The 17,548-nt window shown below is 41.8% G+C and overlaps 1 pseudogene; it reads right to left on the bottom strand.

Annotated features, from left to right (window-relative positions):
- Positions 1-719: 719 nt before the first annotated feature.
- Positions 720-17,548, bottom strand: part of LOC148775915 (formin-2-like) — a 35,723-nt pseudogene continuing 18,894 nt past the window's right edge.

The raw sequence follows: 17,548 nt of genomic DNA, 5'->3' as shown, positions 1-17,548 counted from the left end.
CTCCCGCCCCCAACCTTTCCCAGCATCAGAGTCTTTTCCAGTGAGTCAACTTGTCGCATGAGGTGGCCAAAGTATTGCAGTTTCAGCTTTAGCATCAGTCCCTCCAATGAACATCCAGGATTGATCTCCTCTAGAATGGACTGGTTGGATCTCCTTGCAGTATAAGGGACTCTCAAGAGTCTTCAACACCACAGTTCAAAAGCATCGATTCTTTGGCGATCAGCTTTCTTCACAGTACAACTCTCACATCCATACATGACCACGGGAAAAACCATTGCCTTGACTAGACGGACCTTTGTTGGCAAAGTAATGTCTCTGCTTTTTAATATACTAGAATAGGAACAAAATACCAAACACATGATCGGTTACTAAGGACTGGATTTTTTGCTTGATTTCCAGTTTGTTTCTGCTGCTGCTAAGTCGCTTCAGTCATGTCCGACTCTGTGAGGCCCCACAGATGGTCTCACAGAGACCCCACCGGGGCTCCCCGGTCCCTGGGATTCTCCAGGCAAGAACAGTGGAGTGGGTTGCCATTTCCTTCTCCAAATTTGTTTCTAGACAACTAATTATAAAAGCAAGCAATTGCTAAAATCTTGGAAATATGGATCATGGGACTACAAATCAAATAGTCAGAACATGATCACTTGGTGGAGATGATTATTTGCTCTTCTATCTGGGAAAGTCTTACTTAACCACACGTTCTAAAATGCTAACCCCTGCTATCTACTTACAGACTGTTGAGGGAACACAGTCCTGAAAATGGGGTCAAAGTTTTTCTCCAATGAAAGTTCACACTTATGCCCAAAATACAGTCTAATTTCGGAAAACACATGAATACTCACTTGCTTAGCCTTGGTCTTTGTGATGGTGTCAGAAATGGGTTTCTTCCTTTCCTTGACAGTAGATTTAGAAAACAATTCCTCAAATTCATGACAATCTATGGATGGCTCTTCAATTTTTTCCCAAATAAGTGAATCACTGGAGTCTAAAGCAAAAACCCATGAGAAAGCTGTCAAACTGGACTGCAGGGACAGGAGGACAGAGGCACCAGAGGGGCAAGGAGAGGATGAAGGGAGGTTGGGGATGGGAGAGACGCTCTTTTCTGTAAGATCAGCACTTGTTTAATCAACCAACATGATGAGAAACAGCATCAATACAGGGTGAAACCTTTGCCCAGAAAATTGTTTCTAGGCATTTCCAGGAATTCTCAGTCATTAAGTCATTGTATAAAACATGCAAGAACCCTTTTCAGTATGGCTCTCCAGGCAAGAAATGTCTGACATCTCACATTTCAACCTGACCCATACGTTCCGTGGGTTAAAAATAAATCACTTTCTGCCTACAGAGTGGCATTTCTGTCTCCCTACCACTGTCCAGCATGCATGTCATCTGACTCCTCAGTGACCACAGAGACTGGTAGTACCACTTAAAAATGAAGGTCCATTGTAAAAAGAAAACAACAAAATAAAAGAAATTCATATAACGCATATGGAAAAAATGAGTTTGCAGCACAGCTGGAAATGATGCCTTAGCAATTGGAAGTGACCTGGCGAAGTACTCAGAGAATGAACAGCAAAGTTAGAAGCAGTCAAAATAGACCCTCCACTACTATTCAGAGAAGAGAAAATTAATATAAGAAATGACAATGAGTCTAGTAAATATCCTATTTCTAAATCTGTGCCACCTCACAGACAGCCACAAATTAAAAGTCATGAGAACTTTAGATACGAAAGTTCAGGGTAAATTTAAAGGGTATGTTTTCTCTGGCCCCATCCCAGGGCTCAGGGAACCAGCTTATGGACCATCCATAGGTAAGTAATACACAGCAGCAAACCTGCTGGGAGGCATTCTTTTATAAACATCATACCTTTCATGAAATTCATGTAAGTCTGTGATTTTATGACCTCACAGTGTTGCATATCATCTATAGAAGCGCTATGAAATGGTCAGACCTAAATCATTTCACACACCGGGTGAAATCCACACATGTGGATTTTTGTGCATCACTTTTCTGAATAGTAAAACAAGACCATGCCTTCAAAAGGATGCACACTACATCCTCAAGGGTTTGTCTGTTTAACAATTTGATTTACTTTCATAAGTTATTTGTCAGAATGAGGCAAAAGCTCACACAGGCCAAGAAAGATCTATCCATCCATCCTTAAAAAGGTCGATTAAAAACTAAATATGTTGCGATTTGACAGAAAACAACAAAATTCTGTAAAGCAATTATCCTTCAATTTAAAAATTAATTAAAAACTATATAGACAGAAATGTGTACATTGATACACATGATTTATCACTTGGATACTTCTGGAGAAAAGTCTAAAATTGTTCCACTAAATATTGATGTAAAAATCTACAGACTAGCTTTACAGTGGTACAGAGAGGAAACCACTTCTCTCATGTTGACAAGTTATGCAAAGATGAGCCCCGCGTGTGTTACTTTCTACTGTGCAGCTGAATTCTTGTCCAATATAGAGGCTTCATCAGCCGACAAGGCTCCACTGGCTGCTTCCTACTCCCTTTTTCCTGGTTCATCCCAAATCTAAACAAGCCAAGAGGCAACGGAGGAGGAAGAAAGCCACACATCTGAGGTGTCGGTAAAGTGCTACTCCCAACTTGTCGTGGGAGAGGAAGGCCTGATATAGGAGGGGGTGGAGGCGGAGGGGTTAGAAGAGGTGGAATCCCCACACCTGGAGAAGGAGGAGGAGGTGGGGCAGGAGGTATTCCTTCACCGGGAAGAGGTGGGGGAGGAGGGATCCCCACCCCGGGAAGAGGCCGGGAGGAAGGGATCCCCATTCCGGGAAGAGGTGAGAGGGGGAGAGATTCCCACCCCGGGAAGAGCAGGGGCGGGAGGAAGTCCCACGGTGGGAAGAGAAGAGGCGGGAGGGATCCCCATTCCGGGAAGCAGTGGGGAAGGAGGCATTCCCATGGTGGGAAGTGGGAGGAGGGGGAGGAGGGATCCCCACTCCTGGAGGAGCAGGGGGAGGAGGGAGAGGCGGGATCCCCACCCCGGGAAGAGGAGGGACGGGAGGGATTCCCATGGTGGGAAGAGGTGGGGGAGGGATTCCCATGGTGGGAAGAGGTGGGGGAGGAATTCCCACCCCAGGAAGAGCAGGGGCAGGAGGAACTCCCACTCCAGGCAAAGGTTGAGGAGGGGGTGGCAGCATCTCTGGACCTAGAGAAGGCGGAGGTGAGAGGTCTGCTAGGCTGGGCAGTGCAGGCCCAGGTGCAGCGCGGGTCAGGGGTGCGGGGGAAGCCTCGGCTCCCAGGCCAGGCATCAGAGCAGAGGTCTCTGGAGGCAGAGGTGGTGCAGTGGGGATGTCACAGCCGTTTCCAGAGGAGGGGAAAGCAGGGTGCTCCTGGCTGGTTTCAAACCCAGTGTGAAGAGGAGGATGGGAAGGCTGGGACCTGGCTTGTTCGTGACTGTCAGACCAGGGGAGGGATGCAGGCGGTGGAGGCTGGAGGGACGGCTGTGCATCAGGCTGAACTGATATTTACCTTGGAGACAGGACCAAAGAGATTTCTGAGCAGAACTTGGTCTGAGGTCCCCAAGGCAAGGGCAGCTCCACTGATTCTCCATGTGCGGTCATGGGTGGGGGGCCCACCGATGGGGCCCCCCCCCAGGAGGAAGTGCCAGCACACCACCCTCTTCCATCGGGGATGTCTAGATGACTTGGCCTGTACTATCCTTTCATATCCGACATCCTTTTCGCCCAACCTGAGGGCTTAGAGACCCGTGTCTAGGGCTGGGTATTGCTTCTCCAGTTCAGCTATCTTGGTCTTCAGATCCTTGATGGTCTGCTCCAGCCGCTGGATGACAGTGGCCTGACCCTCAGGCTTCATGTCACACACTTCCTGGGGGGCAACACAGACATCACAGTTAAACAGAAAATCAGGGATACTCCAAACATCAAAAACTAGACCTACCAAACTCAGTAAAATGTATTCATTTGTTATTTCTAAAATCTCGCTCCGTGGAAACACAATATTAGTTCTATTATGTGTCAACATCCTCTGGATCATGGAGAAAGCAAGAGAGTTCCAGAAAAACATCTATTTCTGCTTCATTGACTATGCCAAAGCCTTTGACTATGTGGATCACAATAAACTGTGGAACATTCTGAAAGGGATGGGAACACCAGACCACCTGACCTGCCTCTTGAGAAACCTGTGCAGGTCAGGAAGCAACAGTTAGAACTGGACATGGAACAACAGACTGGTTCCAAATAGGGAAAGGAGTACATCAAGGTTGTATATTGTCACCCTGTTTATTTAACCTACATGCAGAGTACATCATGAGGAACGCTGGGCTGGAAAAAGCACAAGCTGGAATCAAGATTGCTGGGAGAAATATCAATAACATCAGATATGCAGATGACACTACCCTTATGGCAGAAAGTGAAGAGGAACTCAAAGGCCTCTTGATGAAAGTGAAAGAGGAGAGTGAAAAGGTTGGCTTGAAGCTCAACATTCAGAAAATGAAGATCATGGCATCTGGTCCCATCACCTCATGGGAAATAGATGGGGAAACAGTGTCAGACTTTATTTTTTGGGGCTCCAAAATCACTGCAGATGCTGATTGTAGCCATGAAATTAAAAGACGCTTACTCCTGGGAAGGAAAGTTATGACCAACCTAGATAGCATATTAAAAAGCAGAGACATTACTTTGCCAACAAAGGTCCGTCTAGTCAAGGTTATGGTTTTTCCCGTGGTCATGTATGGATGTGAGAGTTGGACTGTGAAGAAAGCTGATCACCGAAGTATTGATGCTTTTGAACTGTGGTGCTGGAGAAGACTCTTGAGAGTCCCTTGGACTGCAAGGAGATCCAACCAGTCCATTTTAAAGGAGATCAATCCTGGGTGTTTATTGGAAGGACTTAAGCTAAAGCTGAAACTGCAATACTTTGGCCACCTCATGCGACGAGTTGACTCACTGGAAAAGAGTCTGATGCTGGGAGGGATTGGCGGTGGGAGGAGAAGGGGACGACAGAGAATGAGATGGCTGGATGGCATCACCGACTCGATGGACACGAGTTTGTGTGAGCTCCGGGAGTTGGTGATGGACAGGGAGTCCTGGCGTGCTGTGATTCATGGGGTCACAAAGAATCGGACACGACTGAGCGACTGAACTGAACTGATGTGTCCCTTTTTCTCTGCCCTTGGATTTCAAAGTGGATTACCTAGATGACCATGAGGTCCTAAGGCCCTTCTCCAATTAACCTTCGAATGAAATCGTGGAAGATCAGTGGACCTCATTGAAGACGGAAGCTAAGACTGAGTGACATAACCACTTAATTTCACCATAGACCACTCTCCTTCTTGCCCAGTAACGTCTGCTATATAAGGACATTTCCTAAAGATATTTTAAACCCTAAGTTTTAAAGTTAGTTGCAACTTCTAAAAAGTAATCTCTACAGGAGTCCCCAGTAAAATCATGAGAAATGTTTGCAACATCTACACAAGCATGTATAAGCATGTCTTACGTGCATGTATAGAACTTATATCACACTTACTACAGGTCAACCATTTTATTCAAGGCATTTCAGAAAAGGATACCTTTGGCGCCACAACTTATCACAATGGCCAAGAGCAACTGCGCCCATGTGTGGGTCACCCTCACCCCCAGACAGTATCTTTCTCTCCCAAAGCATGCCATCGACCTTTCAGGGAAAAGGACTTTGGGTAGAGAAAAGGGGAAAGCCCTCTCTGTAAACTGACTGCCAATAACAGATGAGTAAGAAGAAAAGAGGAGGCAGAGGAGTGGGCAGAGAAAAATGAGGAAAGCAGGAACACAAGAAGGAAGAAGAGGGGACAGACCCCAACTGAGTGAAGCGCAGGTCAGACACCTGATCACACAGGTTCACCTGTCCCCCATCGACTCGGGGATGAGAGGGCCCAGAACTGCTTCTCCAGAGCGTCCAGGGCTTTTCACATGATACCCCAACAGAGGCCACCACCCACGGCATGGACATGTTACTCCCTTCCCCACATGGGAGCCAGGCCTGCGCTTAACCTGCCAATTGAGAGGTGATACAAAGATGATGCACAGTATGAAACTAAACTCCTATCCTGCTTTCCAAACACCAAATCCAAAAAAGTCTCCACAAAATAAAAAGTAACTTACTTTGCTATTTTTTTAAATTCAAAACAAATATCTACCCATTTACAGTGGAAAAGCTGCAGACAGACAAGACAGAAATGGGTATTTACAATAAATTAAGCATCTTTGATGCTATGCCTATATTTATTTAAAATCTTCACAGGTAGTTTCTTTTTGCATGGGGGTAGGGAAGGTATAAAGATAACAGTCTTAATCCTAAACCCATTACTTCTTCTCTAAAAATTCTATATCTTACTATAACATTCCACTTGCTGAACATCAATTAAGATGCTTATTAAAAGCAGAATAGAACTTGTAACTTCAAAGACAAGCACCTACATAAGGTACTTATTTCCCTATAATAAAAAAATACCAAATAGCCCTTACTGTGATAGAAAGCTGAGAAGGAAATTAACTTACCTTTTAAGTAATAAATAAATATAAACACATTAAATAGGCAAAATTGTGAGAGGCACTTCTATTTACGTGTGTGTGTGTGTGTGTGTGTGTGTATGAAACCTAAGTCACTATTTTTCACCAATGTCTATACAAAAGACTAAAGAATTATAGTACATATGTTGGGAAATCATGCCATATATTCTCTAAATAGTCCATGGTAAAAGAAATAACTATAATAAAATAATTAGTAATATCCTATTTGGGCATTGTAGTTAACTTCACTCTCCAATTATGATGCTAGTAAGCACAAGAAAATCCAACCTAATAAAATTATAAATATTCACTATTTTTGCCTTGGGTTAGTGTTTACATTTTTGCAGCATAATCTTAAAAGTGACCATTAAGCTCCGATAAGTCTTTTTTGAGTTGTCCTAGTATGAAAGTAGTGCTCTCGTTTTCCCATTTATGTAATGGACATATAAAAAGGCCACTTGATAAAAGGCATGCAAGTAGTAGATTCTAGAAGTGTTTTCCAAAACTCAATTATTTTTTAAAAATTTATTGGAATATAGTTGATATACAATATTATATAAGTTTCAGGTGTACAACACAGTGATTTGCAATTTTTAAAAGGTTATATTCCATTTACAGTTACTATAAAATACTGCCTATATTCCCTGTGCTGGACTACATATCCTTGCAGCTTATTTTATACATAGTACTTTGTACCTCTTATTCTCCTGCAGCTATTTTGCGACTCCCCACATCCCTCTCCCCACTGATAACCACTACTCTGTCCTCTGTATATGTGAGTCTGTTTATTTTTAGTAAATATACTACATCTTCTTTATGCATCTCTTGATGGAAGCTTAGGTTGCTTCCATATCTTAGCAATTGTAAATAATACTGCTATGAACACTGGGTGCATGTATCTTTAAAAATTAGTGTTTTTTGTTTTTTAGATAAATATCCAGGAGTGAAATTGCTGGGTCATACGGTAGTTCTGGTTTTTTGAGAAACCTCCATACTATTTTCCATAGGAAACACTCCCACCAACAGGGTATGTGGGGTCTGTTTTCTCCACATTCTCGCCATTCTCTTGTTCTTATTTTTTTTAACACTTTATTATTTTATCATTATTTTTAAACTTTTACTGAAATATCACTGATTTGCAGTGTTGCATTAATTTCTTCTATACAGCAAAGTGACTCAGATATACATATCTCAGATGGACATACATATATATTCTGTTATTCGTGTTCTTTTTGATGATAGCCATCCTGAAGCTGTGAGGTGATATCTCATTGTGGTTTTGATTTCCATGTCTCTGAGGACTTATGATGTTGAGTATCTTTTCATGGGCCTGTTGGCCATCTGTAGGTCATCTTTAGAAAAATTTTCAGGTCAGTTGCCTATTTTTAAGTTGGAGTGTTTGTTTTATTTTGATGCTGAGTTGTATGAGCTGTTTATATAGTTTGGAAAGTAACCCCTTATCAGTCATATAATTTGCAAATATTTTCTCCCATTCAATAGATTGTCTTTTTGTTTTGTTGATAGTTTCTTTTGTCATCCAAAAGCTTTTAAGACTAATTAGGTCCCATCTGTTAAAAATTTTCTTTTATTTCTTTTGATTTAGAGACAGACCCCAAAAAAATGTATTGGTAACTTTTGTGTCAAAGAGTGTTCTATTTTTACTTCCAGGATTTTTATGGTTTCTGGTCTTATATTTAGGTCTTTAACCATTTTCAGTTTGTTTTTTTTGTAAGATGCTAGAGAATGTTTTAATTTCATTCGTTTCCATGTAGCTGTCCAGTTTTCCCAGCATCACTTACTTAAGAAACTGTTTTTTTTTCCTCTACTGTATATTCTTGCCTTTGTTGTAGATGAATTTGACAATATAACCTCAGACTTATTTCTGGACTCTCCATACTGTTCCATCAATCCCTGTGTTTGTTTTTGTGCCAGTACCATACTGGTTTTGATTATTGTAACTCTGTAGTATAGTCTGAAGTTAGGAAGCGTGATTCCTCTAGTTTTGTTCTTTCTCAAGATTGTTTTGGCTATTCGGAGTCTTTTGTGTTTCCATACAAATTTTTATATTATTTGTTCTAGTTCTGTGAAAAACATCTTTAGTGTTTTGATAGGAATTATATTGAACTGTGGATTTCCTTGAGTAGTATGGTCATTTGAAAAATGTCAATTCTTCAAGTTCATAAACAGTATATCTTTCCATCTGTTTGTATCATCTTCAATTTTGTTCAGCAATGTCTTATAGTTTTCCAAGTATAGGACTTTTATCTCCTTGAAAAACAGTGAAAGTACAAGTGACTCAGTCGTATCTGACTCTTTGTGACCCCATGGACTATACAGTCCGTGGAAGGCCACAATACTGGAGTAGGTGGCCTCTCCCTTCTCCAGGGGATCTTCCCAACCCAGGGATCAAACCCAGGTCCCCTGCATTGCGGGCAGATTCTTTACTGGCTGACCCACAAGGGAAGCCCAAGAATACTGGAGTGGGTAGCCTATCCCTTCTCCAGAAGACCTTCCCAACTCAGGAATTGAACCAGAGTCTCCTGCATTGTAGGCAGTTTTTTTTTTTTTTTTTTTTTTTACCAACTGAGCTATCAGGGAAGACTTAGGTAGGTTTATTCCTAGGCATTGTTTTTCTTCTTAATTTGGTAAGTGGGATTATCTCCTTAATTTCTCTGATAGTTCATTAAAATGTATAGAAATGCAACAGATTTGTGGATATTAATTTTACATCCTTCAGTTTTACCAAATTTATTAATGAGCTCTAGTAGTTTTGCAGTGGCATCTTTAGAATTTTCTCTGTATGGTATCAAGTCATCTGCAAACAGTGAGAGTTTTACTTCTCCCTTTCCAATCTGGATTCACTTTATATATTTTGTCTAACGGCTGTTGCTAGGACTTCCAATAGTATGTGAAATAAAAATGGTGAGAGTGAGCATCCTTGTCTTGTTCCTGATCTTACAGGAAGTGCTTTAGCTGTTCATCACTGAGTATGATGTTAGCTGTCGGTTTGTCATATAAGGTGTTTATTATGTTAAGATATGTTCACTTTATGGCCAACTTCTGGAGAGTTTGTGTCATATATGGATGTTGAACTTTGTCAAAACCTTTTTCTACATCTATTGAGATAATCATACAGTTTTATTCTTCAGTTTGTTAATGTGGTATATCACATTGATTGATTTGAGGGTATTGAACCATCCTTGAATGGCTGGAAAGAATCCCACTTGATCATGTTTTATAATCCTTTTCATGTATTGTTGGATTCATCTTCCTAACATTTTGTTGAGGATTTTTGCACCCATGTTCACCAGTAATAATGTTATATATATATAACAGATCCTTGCTGGGTACAGTAATCTGGGCTGTAGGTTGTTTTCTTTCATCAATTTAAGTATGTCCAGCCATTCCCCTCTGGCCTGAAGAGTTTCTCTTGAAAGATCAGCTGTTATCCTTATGGGAATCTCCTTGTGTGTTTTTCCCTTGCTTCTTTTAATTCCTTGTGTTCCTTGTGTTTGATCTTTGTTAATTTGATTAATAGGTGTCTTGGGATATTTCGCCTTGGGTTTATCCTGTTTGGGACTCTCTGGGTTTCTTGGACTTGGGTCATTATTTCCTTCCCCATTTTAGGGAAGTTTTCAACTATTATCTCCTCCATTATTTTCTCATGACCTTTCTTTTTGTCTTCTTCTGGGATTCCTATGATTCGAATGTCGGGGCATTTAGCATTGTCCCAGAGGTCTCTGAGATTGTCCTCTTTTCTTTTAATTCTTTTTTCTTTTTTCCTTTCTGCTTCATTTATTTCTACCATTATAGGTTGTTCATCTTATTGGTGTATAATTGCTTTCAATAATCTCTTATGGTCCTTTGTATTTCTGTGGTGTCAGTTGTAACTTTTCCTTTTATTTTAGATTTTATTGATTTGGGCCATCTCTCCTGTTTCTTTGTTGAGTCTGGCAAAATGATTGTCAATTTTTTTTACCTTTTCAATGAAATATGTACTAGTTTCATTGACTTTTTCTATTCTTTTTCTATTCTCTGTTTCATTTATTTCTGTTCTTATCTTTATTTTCTTTCTTTTGGCTAAATTTGAGTTTTGCTTGTTCTTTTTCTAGGTCCTTTATGTGTAAGGTTAGGTTGTTAATTTAAGATTTTTCTTGCTTGACAAAGTAAACTTGAGTCGGTGATGCCATCCAGCTATCTCATCCTCTGTCATCCTCTTCTCCTCCCGCCTTCAATCTTTCACAGCATCAGAGTCTTTTCCATTAAGTCAGTTCTTCACATCAGGTGGCCAAAGTCTTGGAGTTTCAGCTTCAATATCAGTCCTTCCAATGAACACTCAGGACTGATTTCCTTTAGGATGGACTGGTTGGATCTCCTTGCAGTCCAAGGGACTCTCAAGAGTCTTCTCCAAAACCACAGTTCAAAAGCATCAATTCTTCGGCCATCAGCTTTCTTCACAGTCCAACTCTCACATCCATACATGACCATGGGAAAAACCATAGCCTTGACTAGACGGACCTTTGTTGGCAAAGTAATGTCTCTGCTTTTCCATATGCTGTCTAGGTTTGTCATAGCTTTTCTTCCAAGGAGCAAGCATCTTTTAATTTCATGGCTGCAGTTACAATCTGCAGTGATTTTGGAGCCCCAAAAATAAAGTCTGTCACTGCTTTTTTCCCCTACTGTTTCCCCATCTGTTTGCCATGAAGGGATGGAACAATCTTGATATATATAAATCAAGTGCAGGTGGACATAAAAGGCGTTGGTTTGACCCCTGGGTCAGGAAGATCCCCTGGGGGAGGACATGGCAACCCACTCCAGTATTCTTGCCTGGAGAATCCCAAGGACAGGGGAGCCCGGTGGGCTACAGTCCATGAGGTTACAAAGAGTCAGAAAGAAACAGCTTTGTGCACTACAAACCTAGAGGAAAATCCCTCTCAGTCCCTGGTTGGCTGCTGTCCTCTGGGTCCTCAGGTTCTACACTCCTCCTGGTTCTCAAGACTCAAAAGGGAGGCCACAGAAATGCGAGTCATGTCCACAGAACTGATTACTACTCAGGGCAAATCCACAAGAAATAGAAGAAAACCAAGACAAAAAGGCTGGGCTAAGTCATCCGTTTTAATAAAAGGCCATCACAAACATTCCCAACCAATTCTGCATCACCCACACTGTAGACAAAGGGGTGAAAAGAAGCACCAGTTGTCAAAGTAAAACAGGCCCGGACACAGCAAAATCCTTAAATGAGCAAAAACAAACTACAGAGAAGACAGTACGTCATTGACTTCAAAAGTGTGACGGGGACAAATAAGCTTTGAAAAGTTGATTTTTCTAGCCCTCAATGAGCTTCATGTCTGGGGATTCTTTGAAATCCATAGACGTCCTGGCAGCATCTCTTCTAAACTCAGGATGCTGTGGTGAGGTGGTGACGTCAGTGCCGTTGCTACTTTCACAACAGAACTCTCGAATTAAGCATAGTGGGAGGGTTGAGGGGGTGGGGGAATCAACTGTTTTGCCTTCTAAAATAGAATACACAAAAAGTAGCACAAATTTACTAAACACAAGGTCGAAAAAATAAAATAACCTCAAAACACGGGTGCTTCAATTCAGATGGATAGAAGTTAAGATACGGATTCCTACAAGAGCTAGTCATAGTTCAACCACTCACCAAAGTAACCAGGGACAAATTACAATAAATTGTAAGAATGAAAATGAAAGTGACAGAGTGTTCCTTAAAATGATGGAGTCCAGATAAATAATTTTCAAAACATGTCTTTAACAAAACATGTATTAAAACCCTTCTCCTTCATACTGAACCATTTGACTACAAACATGGAGGTTATAACCTGAACCACCACACAGTCAATCCTGTGGTAAATACAAATGTTGAAAAGTCAAGATAGCAGAGGAATAGGACAGAGAGACCACTTTCTCCCCCACAAATTCATCAAAAGATCATTTGAAAGCTGAGCAACTTACCCAAAACAACTTCTGAATGCTGGTGGAGGACACCAGGCACCCAGAAAGGCAGCCCATTCTCTTTGAAAGGAGGTAGAACAAAATATAAAAGACAAAAAGAGAGACAAAAGAGTTAGGGACGGAGACCCGCTCTGGAGAGGGAGTTGTGAAGGAGGAGAATTTTCCAAACAGCAGGAAACCCTCTCACTGGCAGGTCTGTGGGGAGTTTTGGAATCTCAGAAGGCAACATAACTGGCAGAAAAAACCAAAAAAAAAAAACAAAAAACCCCACAGAATACGCTCCTAACTACAACTCCCAGCAGAGAAAGTCGCCCAGATGCTTGTCTTGGCCACCAGCAAGCGGGGGCTGGACAGGGAGGCACGGGTTGCATGCTTAGGGTAAGGACCAGGCCTGAATGCCCTGAGGAGAATCTGAAGGAGCTAACCTGAGATAGCAACCCAAACTGTGGGATAGCCAGGGAAAGAAAAAACAAAAAGAACTTTCCCGCAAAAGGCTCTAACCTAATGCACAGCCTGGCCCTCTCACAGAACAAAGGACTGAGCAAATACCAATGGAGAGATAGCAGGGTGCATACAGGCCCCTCCCCCACCACAGGAGGCAGAGAGGCAGGCGGGTGACAGCCAGAGCTGGAAGGCAAAGGGCTACTCCATTCTCAGCCCCAGAGGCGAGCTTCCTCCACCAAACTGTGAGCAGGCTTCTGGTTGCTAACCAAGTCTTCCTGGGATCCTGAATGGCTGACATCCTTCAGGAGGGTTGCAGCCTGAGGTCAGCTCCCCAGAGGAGACACACGGCACACCTAAGATGTGTTCCCGGGGCAGCGCACCCGGGAACCAAGCGGCTGGGACCAGGAAGGTGATTAAGATGCACAGCCCACCTGGGACACTTCGCTCAAGCAGCTGGTTGCCTGAGCTGCTTGGACCTGGGAAGGGCAAAAAACGCATACCCAACCGAGTCTGCGCTCTGGTGGAGTACCTGAGAACCTGAACCTGAGCAGCTCAGACCTGGGAAGTGCACAAAACACAGCGTCTGCTTTGGACAGTGCCCCTGCTGAGCAGCCTGAAACCTGAGCAGTGTAGACTGGGAAAGCACATGCTGCCATGAGCTGGGGCAAATCCAGTGTGGTCCATGCACTGCAAGCACTCCCCACACACGCCAGCGATACTTGTTTGCTGTGTTTCCCCCTCCCCACAACACAACTGAACAAGTGAACCTAACGAAGTGACCACCTTCCCCCCCTTGAGTCAGGGCGGAAATCAGACACTGAAGAGACTTGGAAGGAGAGGAAGCCAAAATAAACCAAGAAGAGGAACCACTCTGGAAGGGACAGGTGCGGCAGGTTAAAATCCTGTAGTTAACACTGACTAAGCCCTGGAAGGGGCCTGTAGACCTTGAGTCTTCTCAAGGTGGAACACGGAACTGTCTGAAACTGAGCTGACCCCACACTGCCCACAACACCTCCAGAGAAATTCCTAGATATATTTTTGCTATTATCATTTTTTAATTTTTTATTTTTAAGTTCTTTATTAGTCCTTTAATTTTCATTTTTATAACCTGCTATTACCTTGCAAAAAAGACCCTATTTTTAAAGCAAATTTCATGTATATATATTTTATAATTTTTATTATTGATTTTGTTTTATATTTTTAATATTGTATTTTTGAGAGTCTAACCTCTACTCTGGATTTTTAATCTTTGCTTTTTGGTATTTGTTATCAATTTTGTACCTTTAAGAATCTAATCTTCAACACCCATTTTCTCTTAGGGGTGTGATGACTGGCTTGACTGCTCCCTCCCCTTTGACTCTCCCTTTTCTCCCCCTGGTCACCTCTCTCTCCTCTGCCCCCTTCCCTTCTCTACTTCACTCTGTGAAGCTCTCTGGGTGTCCCGGGCTGCGGAGAACACTTAGGGAACTGATTACTGGCTAGATCACTCTCTCCCCTTTGACTGACCCTCTTCTCCTGGTCACCTCTATCTCCCTCTCCCTCTTCTCTTCTCCATGTAACTCTGTCAACCTCTCTGGGTGTCCCTCACTGTGGAGAATTGTTTCACCATTAACCTGGATGTTTTCTCATCGGTGCTGTATGGATGGAGATGTCTTGAGGCTACTGTAAGAATGAGATGAAAGCCAGAGGCAGGAGGCTTCAATCCAAAACTTGAGAACACAAGGAAATTCCTGACTCCAAGAACATTAAGCGACAAGAGCTCATTTAAAAGCCTCCATACCTACACTGAAACCAAGCTCCATCCAAGAGCCAACAAGTTCCAGAGCAACATATCATGCTGATTCTCCAACAACATAGGAATACAGCCCTGAACATTAAAATGCAGGCTGCCCAAAGTCATGTCAAACCCATAGACACCCCCAAACTCACAACTGGACACTTTATTGCACTCCAGAGAGAAGAGACCCAGCTCCACCAACCAGAACACAGATGCAAGATCCCCTCACCAGGAAACCTCGACAAGCCACTAGTCCAACCCCACCCACAGGAAGCAACCTCCACAATAAAAAGGAACCACAAATTTCAAGCCTACAGAAAGGTGACCCCAAACACAGCAATCTAAACAAAATGAAAAGGCAGAGAAATACTCAGCAGGTAAAGGAACATGATAAATGTCCAACAAACCAATCAAAAGAGGAGGAGATAGGGAGTCTACCTGAAAAAGAATTCAGAATAATGATAGTAAAAATGATCCAAAATCTTGAAAACAAAATGGAGATAAATAATCTAGAGACAAGGACTGAGAAGATTCAAGAAGTGTTTAACAAGGACCTAGAAGAAATAAAGAAGTCGATCAATAATGAATAATGCAGTAACAGATCAAAAGCACTCTGGAGGGAAACAATAGAATATCTGAGGCATAGGAGAGGATAAGTGAGGTGCTGCTAAGTCGCTTCAGTTGTGTCTGACTCTGTGCGACCCCATAGATGGCAGTCCACTAGGCTTCCCCATCCCTGGGATTCTCAAGGCAAGAACACTGGAGTAGGTTGCCATTTCCTTCTCCAATGCATCAAAATGAAAAGTGAAAGTGAAGTCACTCAGTCGTGTCCGACTCCTAGCGACCCCATAGACTGCAGCCTACCAGGCTCCTCTGTCCATGGGATTTTCCAGGCAAGAGTACTGGAGTGGGGTGCCATTGCCTTCTCCGAAGTGAGGTGAAAGAATGGTGGAAATAAATGAAGCAGAGAGGAAAAAAGAAGAAAGAATTAAAAGAAATGAGGACAACCTCAGAGACCTCTGGGACAATGTTAAATGCCCCAACATTCGAATCATAGGAGTTCCAGCAGAAGAAGACAGAAAGAAAGGGCATGAGAAAATACGTGAGGAGATAATAGTTGAAAACTTCCTTAAAATGGGGAAGGAAATAATCACCTAAGTCCAAGAAAACCAGATAGTCCCAAACAGTATAAACCCAAGGCAAAACACCCAAAGACACACATTAATCAAATTAATGAAGACCAAACACAAAGAACAAATATTAAAAGCAGCAAGGGAAAAGCAACAAATAACACACAAGGGGATCCCCAATAGGATAACAGCTGATTGTTCAATAGAAACTCTTCAAGCCAGAAGGGAATGGCAGGACATACTAAAAGTGATGAAGGAGAAAAGCCTACAACCCAGATTATGGTACCCAGCAAGGACCTAATTCACATATGAAGGAGAATTCAAAAGCTTCACAGACAAGCAAAAGCTGAGAGAATTCAGCACCACCAAACCAGCTCAACAAATGCTGAAGGATCTTCTCTAGACAGGAAACACAGAAAAGGTTTATAAACTCGAACCCAAAACAACAAAGTAAATGGCAATGGGATCACACTTATCAATAATTACCTTAAATGTAAATGGGTTGAATACCCCAACCAAAACACAGTGACTGGCTGAATGGATACAAAAGCAAGACCCCTGTAATATGCTGTCTACAAGAGACCATCTCAAGCCAAGGGACATATACAGACTGAAAGTGAAAGGCTGGAAAAAGTTATCTCATGCAAATGGAAACCAAAAGAAAGCAGGAGTAACAATACTCATATCAGACAAAATAGACTGTCAAATAAAGGCTGTGAAAAGAGACAAAGAAGGACACTACATAATGATCAAAGGATCAATCCAAGAAGATATAACAATTATAAATATATATGCACCCAACATAGGAGCACTGCAATATGGAAGGCAAATGCTAACAAGTATGAAAGAGGAAATTAACAGTACCACAGTAATAGTGGCAGATTTTAATACCACTCACAGTTATGGATAGATCAACCAAACAGAAAATCAGCAGTGAAACACAAACTTTAAATGATACAATGGGCCAGTTAGAGTTAATTAATATCTATAGGACATTTCACCCCCAAACAATGAATTTCACCTTTTATTCAAGTGCACATGGAACATTTTTCAGAACAGATCACATCCTAAGCCATCAATCTAGCCTTGGGAAATTCAAAATAATTGAATTTATTTCAAGCATCTTTTCTGATCACAATGCGGTAAGATTAGATGTCAATACTGGGGGAAAAAATAGTAAAAATGCAAACAGAGGGAGGCTAGACAACATGCTTCTGAATAACCAACAAACCACAGAAGAAATCAAAAAGAAATAAAAATATGCATAGGAAAAAAATATGCATAGAAACAAATGAAAATAAAAACATGACAGCCCAAAACTTATGTGATTCAGTAAAAGCAGTGCTAAGGGGAAGGTTCATAGCAATATAAGCTTACCTCAAGAAACAAGAGAAAAATCAAGTAAATAACCTAACTTGACATCTAAAGCAAGTAGAAAAAGAAGAAATGAAGAACCCCAGGGTTAGTAGAAGGAAGAAATAAATATTAAGGCAGAAATAAATGAAAAAGACGCAAAGGAGGCTATAGCAAAAATCAACAAAACTAACAGCTAGTTATTTGAGAAGATAAATAAAATAGACAAACCACTAGCCAGACTCATAAAGAAAACAAAAGGGGGAAGAATCAAATCAACAAAACTAGAAATGAAAAATGGAGAAATCACAACAGACAACACAGAAATACAA

The sequence above is a fragment of the Moschus berezovskii genome, chromosome 12 (genome assembly GCF_049115385.1).
Source record: "Moschus berezovskii isolate FMDL1 chromosome 12, NW_MosBer_1.0, whole genome shotgun sequence".
NCBI lineage: Eukaryota > Metazoa > Chordata > Mammalia > Artiodactyla > Moschidae > Moschus > Moschus berezovskii.
This window is presented reverse-complemented; position numbering and strand designations above follow the sequence as displayed.